The sequence below is a fragment of the Rhinopithecus bieti genome, unplaced genomic scaffold (genome assembly GCF_001698545.2).
Source record: "Rhinopithecus bieti isolate Rb0 unplaced genomic scaffold, ASM169854v2 scaffold_1558, whole genome shotgun sequence".
NCBI classification, from domain to species: Eukaryota; Metazoa; Chordata; class Mammalia; order Primates; family Cercopithecidae; genus Rhinopithecus; species Rhinopithecus bieti.
In genome coordinates, this window is record NW_016803701.1 from 305680 (window position 1) to 312705 (window position 7026).

A 7026-nucleotide genomic window follows, 5' to 3' on the forward strand; every position below is an offset into this window, starting at 1 on the left:
GGCACTGCCTTATTAAGCTGTGAGAAGAGGGCCACCATCCTCCAGACCCCTGAAATGTAGATCCAACTACAGCCTGCACTGTGTACCTGGAAAAGCTGCAGGCACTCAATGCCAGCCTGTGAAAGCAGCCACAGGGGCAGAGCTACCCACAGTCTCAGGAACCCACTCCTTGTGTCAGTGTGGCCTGAATGTAAGACATGAAATCAAGGAAGATTATTTCAAAGCTTTGAGATTTAATGACTGCCCTGCTGGGTTTTGGACTTGAATGTGGCCTGTAACCCCTTTGTATTGGCCAATTTCTCCCTTTTGGAATGAGGCTACTTACCCAATGCCTATACTTTCATTGTATAGTGGAAGTAACTAACTTATTTTTGATTTTTCAGGCTCATAGGTGGGAGGGACTTGCCTTGTCTCCGATGAGACTTTGAACTTAGACTTTTGAGTTCATGCTGAAATGAGTTAAGACTTTGGCGGACTTTTGGGAAGGCAAGATTGTATTCTAAAATGTGAGAAGTGCATGAGATTTGGAAGGGGCCAGGACAGAATGATATGGTTTGGATCTGTGACCTCACCCAAATCTCATGTGAAATTGTAATTCCCAGTGTTGGGTGAGGGACCTGGTGAGAGGTGATTGAATCATGGGGGATGGATTTCCCCCTTGCTGTTCTCATCATGGTGAGTTATCATGAGTTCTGGTTATTTAAAAGTGTGTAGTACTTCCCATTTTGCTCCCTCTCCTTCCACCGTGTGGCAGACATGCTTGCTTCCCCTTCACCCTTCCACCATGATTGTAATTTTCCTGAGGTTTCCCAAGCCATGCTTCCTGTACAGCCTATGGAACTGTATATATCTGTAAACATCTTTTCTTTGTAAATGACCCGGTCTCAGGTAGATCTTTATAGCAGTGTGAAACAGAATAATACAATTCCTGAAAACTATTGGGGAGTTAGGGGTTTAAAGAACAGAGAGTTACATCCCAGTTATTTCCTAATTGTCTATTTTTAGAATATATTTTCTTTACTCTCTTTAAGTCTTAGAAATATGGAAGAAATATTTTTTGACCACAAACTATGAATAAAATATAACAAAAGACAAAAGCATCTGTTAAAATGTCCTGATAATGAATGAAGCAATTCCATGAAGAGATATCAGAGTTTGCTTCCTCTTCTGAACATGTCATGCTATATCCCAAATAACTGAAATCCTGTGTCTTTGAAATATCTCTCTGATAAACAGAATATAAAGAAAATGTTTAATTTGTAAGGTGTTTGACTGATGATTCTTTATAAAGTATAGTATTCTCTTGAGTGTGCCAGTCTGCTGAGTGGTTTTCACTTATTTATTTATTGTTAAGCACCTTTACAAAGTTCTGCTACACTTTCTCCCTAGAATTCAAAGTATTAATAGATTGGCATTTGGGAAATGACTCAAATCTACCAGTAAAGGTAGTAAAAGAAAAAAACCTCAAGAATATGTGATGGGTTGGGCACAGTGGCTCACACCTGTAATCCCAGCACTGTGGGATGAAGAGCTCAGAGTGTAATTTAGGCCAGGAGTTTGCAGCCAGCCTGAGCAACACAGTGAGACCCCTGTCTCAAGAAAAAATTTTAAAAAATTAGCCAGAGTGTGGTGGCATGTGCCTGTAGCCCCAGTTACTCTGCAGAATGAGGCAGGAGGATTGCTTGAACCCAGGAATTTGAGGCTGCAGTGAACTATGATGGTGCCACTGCACTCCAGCCTGGGTGACAGAGGTCCTGTCTGTTAAAAAAAAAAAAAAGAAAAAAGAAAAAAGAAAAAGAGTATGTGACAGTCATTTTCTATTGGTATAAAAATTTTTATGATGGACCAAAAAATGACACAGAGAGTGAACAAAGGCAGAAGGCTCACACATTATGAAGAGCAGGCTCTGAGTATAGAGACCATAGATTACCATTTGCTCCTTTGTCTCAGTGTAATTATTAATACCATCTACTTTCATTTTCAGGAGAAACTTATTTTCCTCCTCGGGGGAATCCAGGAATATAGCTAGTGGGGAGGACATAAACAGTATTTGGCTCTAATATATTAGGTACTCAATAAATGGTGACAATTTGATTAAGAAAGGAGAGTTTCTATCATGACTCCACCAACAATGTAGGTAGGCACATGTGTGCATGTAGTTGTGTGTGGGTGTGTACGTATTGTGTGAAAAGATACTTTATTACAAAGCAGAATTCTGATCAATGATCTAGCATAAAAGTAGGGAATCTAGGCTGGAAGTGTAGGGAGGCAGGTGACTGACATCTGAAACATTTATCTACTGAAAACTCAAACTCTACCACTAGTTTAGGGTGCATTGCAAAGTTCTCCTCCATTAAAATGCACAGGTAGTGACACCTCATTCAATTAAAACACAAAAGTAAGGAGATTTAGCATTTGGTTAAAGCTTATTGAAGGGTATAGGGAAGGATAAGGGTAGATGTAATTCAAGAACAAGAGAGTATCTAGTGCTTATTTCTAACAATGCCTGTTCTGATATTTTGCACAAATATCAGAGTAGCATCCAGCAGATGAGGGTTTATTAAACATGGGGTGCAACGATTAAGAAAGTAAAGATAAGTGGGAGTTGTATGAAATGTCATTTTCCCACGACATTGGTCATGCTTGATTAAAGAGATTTCCTAGTGAGTTAAGTCCTATTGAGACTAACAGCTTATTGGGGTTTCTTTTAATTAAAGTATCTCTAGAGTTCACATGAAAGTTATAATAAATGTATAGAATGCTACCATATTATATTATATTACCAGTTAGAGAACACATTCCTGAGACTATTTATGAAGCTTTGTTAGAACATTGCAAAGCATTAGTTCACATTTTAAAAGCAAATAAAAGAAACAGATTGTATAGTATTTATATATATGATAGGTTTCAACAAAGAATACATCTATAGAATTTTTAAAGTTATATTTATTTTCAGTTTGAGGAAACAGCTTAGTTTAATAACACTAAAATTTTAAGAAATAGTCTAAGAAATCCCAGCTTTAAATATATAATATAAATACATACAGTAATAAATAAAATGACGAATGCATTTTAATTCAGCAGTGTAAAATACAGAATATTTCCACACCATCTTGCATTTGATTTTGTTCTTATATTTTGGTATGCTTTTGTTAGAAATACATGACTAACACTCCTATATCATTAAGCTTTTATTGAAAAAAATATTATTGCATTGAACTACAGTCCAAGTAATTTATTGAATAACCTAAAAAAAAGCTGCTTTGCATGTACAATAGTGCAATTTACTTAGCCACAGTATAGTTTAAAAGGACAATTTATACAGAAAATGCAACACAAAATTATTGGTTTATGTGTCATATTGCCAGAGGATCACCAAGTTTAATTACAAATTAAGTACTTTAAATAGAATTGAGTAAGATGGGAATTTGCTTTAAACAGCTACACAACTAATTTACATTGTCAACTATTTTATCTCACATATGGAAGTAACTAACAATTTTGCTTGGGGATAAGAAATCTCTTCTTGGAGTTATTGTTTCAATATGTGAATATGTTTTTGAAAACACTATTTTCAACAAAGATCAAGATCTACAATTAAAGACTAAAGAGTATATTTATTAAAAACACACAGATTCACACTCACATGTGCACTCATACATATTTTAAGTTTTCCAATTTGCCTGATTTTATTTTAATGTTTCTCACAAGATATTCTTACTCTTGCTAATTAAGAAAATAGGGGCTTGCAAAAGAGGAAGTGACTTTGAGAAAAGAATTTAAAAAGTGGATTGGGAGCTCTCCCTCCTATATATAACTCCACAGAATGAAAATGACCCCTTTGGCTTACCTTTCTAATATTGGCTTATTCTAAACCTAACCCATTCAGCTGCTGCTTCCATTTTAATATAGCTTAATCCAAAAATACAACAATCACCTTCAATGTCTACCTAATAGAAGTGGATAATATTTTTGCTGGAATGAAATGATAACCTTGGAAAATCCTCTAGACCCAGGCTTATTGGCAGGAGAACTTGTATTTTAGTAGGAAATTCTCATCTTAGTGAAGTGGTTTCAGTCTGAAACACAAAGGGCAACTATCTGTTTTCCTGACTATTGTGTGGAACTTGTCACTCACATGCTTTTGAATAATGTTTCTATTTGCCAATGAGAGCACATTTTCCTTCAGAATTCCATCTAATTTAAAGAATCAAAACTAAATCTTTTCATGAGCTTTGCTGGGCCAGAGATGAGCGCTAGGTTCATTTTGCCCCTAAATATCTTATCTGCATACATTGATGTGTAAGATTTGGATCCTTTAAATTGTGTTTTACAAAACTGAATCTGATATTTACATTTTTTTTTTTTTTTTCAGAATGTTAACTATGTTTCTGAAAACTCAGAAACTCTGAAAACATGCAGAACTTTTAGGGATGATTAAGAAATGCGCTACTGATTTGAGATGAGCAGCAGTATTATTTCACCACTAAGGAGTTAACTATCCATATATCCTGGGGTGGAGGGGGGGATCTGGACATTTCATTCATACATATGTAGAATACTTGAACACTAAGCGGTATCCTAATGGGTAGCGCCATCTCCATATCTCCAATTATTGTTTCAAATCATTTGAAATACATTTCAATGTATTTCATTGTATGGTGGTAAAATTCAGAAAGCTGTGCTGCTGCCAGCATTTGGAGCTAGGTAAGTAATAACTTCACGCATTAAGGAGATAGTCAGATTCAGCAATAGAATCCTGAGTAATTGTACTGGTTAAGTGTTTCATTTAACAGAAACATTTTACAGAATTAGTGTCTTTAAGTATATTTCCATTTAGAGATAACAGAGAGATTCCATTAAGTCCTGGCAGAAACTAAAGAAAAGGAGTCACTGTTAAATCCATTTTGGGAAGTGAAACAAATTTCAAGGGATTTTGTAAAATGTCTACCTAAGCAAAACTTTGGGAATTGGAGACTTTCTAAATCATTCTCTATATTCTAATCACTTCCAATATTTATAACGTCTTAAAGATAAACCTTAAGTTTACCTTTGCATTTTATAGGCCCATTGTATTTTTTTCTTGCTGAATTTGGCAGGGAATTATTAAGAAGATGAACTTTCCCACATTTTCAGTTCTTCATACAAAGTATTTATTTTGTTTACCTCGAATCCAATGATACTATCTGAGGCTAGACTGGTTCATAATCTGTAAGAAAGACATATAGATAGATAAATGTGTGTTTGTGCATGCATGTGTGTAAAGATTTCACAGCCTTTCTTAAGCATTTAGAGTTTAAGACAGATTTTTTACAAAACTGCCTCCATGAGCCACTTGTGAAACAGTAATCCCATGAAGAGAATTAACCTGTAAATATCAGGTACTAGTCATAAAATAAATTTAATGCTAAAAGTCACCTGTCAAATAATTATGTAAATGGAGGGAAACACTGCTAAAATAAATCCATCACAGTGACAATTTTTTTTTATAATTGAACTATTTTAGGGTTCAATATATATTTTCAATTCTGTTTATTTTCTTTTCCCAGAATGTGTTTATCTTAAGGTAAAATGGAAAATAGAACAGTATTTCAGCCTACAGTTACTGATTTGGGGGGAAGTAAGCTGCATAATTGCATATTTCCTCATGTGATGCCACAACTTTTCCAATTTCTCACCTTGGAGTACAAATTATCTTTTATTTAAAGGGAGACGGTTGCTTTCCACATAGTCCAAATTAGTTTGTCCGTCCAGTGAACACTTCATCACTGTTAATACAAGACGGAATAGTCACTTCCATGCCATCCATTCATATCAATCTGTCTTTGTTAGTCAAAATTAAGTGCTCAGTAGAGGTGCTCAGGTCTAACCTTATGAGAGTTTAAATTGTCACCAAGGCAATTATAAAATCAATCAGGTGGTCAGTGTCTTTTATAATAGGACTTCTAGTGAGTTCCCATGATTACTCTATCTTGGCTCTGCATCAGCTTCATAATTTGCTTTAGGAAATAATTATCCACATTACTTAAAAAAAACCTGCTAGACCATTTGTCATCCATTTTATAAGAAATATTTCATTTGTCTCACTTCTTTTGGATTTACTCAATGTTCATCAATGGTCTTTTATAACCATTTTATGGAATTCCATGCAAGTATAGCTCCTTGCTATTTGATGGTTTTCTTCATTTCTCCATTCATTTTAAATAAATTAGATTTTGTCACTGTTGTATACCAGTCAGAACGTTCTTCTCGCAAGTTTCTGGTGATATCTTGGAAACTGCAGTTTTCTTTCTGTTAAAACTTCAAATTTACTTTATCCCCTTTTATTATTTTCTTCCCTCCACCCTTTCTTTCTCTTTTCTCTCAGCTGTCTCTCCTGAATCAATGATGTCCTTTCCTACTGTTTACCAAGTATTTAGTATTTAACCTTTCTACTTCATTTTCCTTATCTGTAATGAGGAATGATAATACTGATTTCAAAATACAGTTGTGAAAATTAAAGAAGATAATGCAAACAAGTGGTTAGGGTACCTCTACCTGAATCACAACAGACCTTAAGTAAATATAGCCATCTTCCTTTTGAAGCCAAGGCTGAAGAAGGCATCCTCAAATCTTCTAGTGGTAGAGGAGTTTGCATCTTTGTATAGACAGCATTAGATAAATGATTACCTCCATTTCTGTTAAGTTTGATTTTCTCTGAAACTCATGCTTAAGAACATAAAATAATAAACCTAACTGTAGGATTATGCACCAATATAGGTGTATGAAATACAAATTTTGGGGCCGAAAACCATTTTGAATGAATGTTTGAAATTATTTGCAAAATTACATGGATGGTGATTTTATTCCTCATCATTCATTGTTTCATAAATATCTAGTACAAGTGAATAAAACACACCAGATATTTAATAAGATATCCTCAATAAACATGTAAAACACTGACATTTTCAAACCTTTACCTCTATCCTTATACATGTATTGGCTGAACATAGTAAAATTTTGAGTAGAAGAATAATAAACATTTTA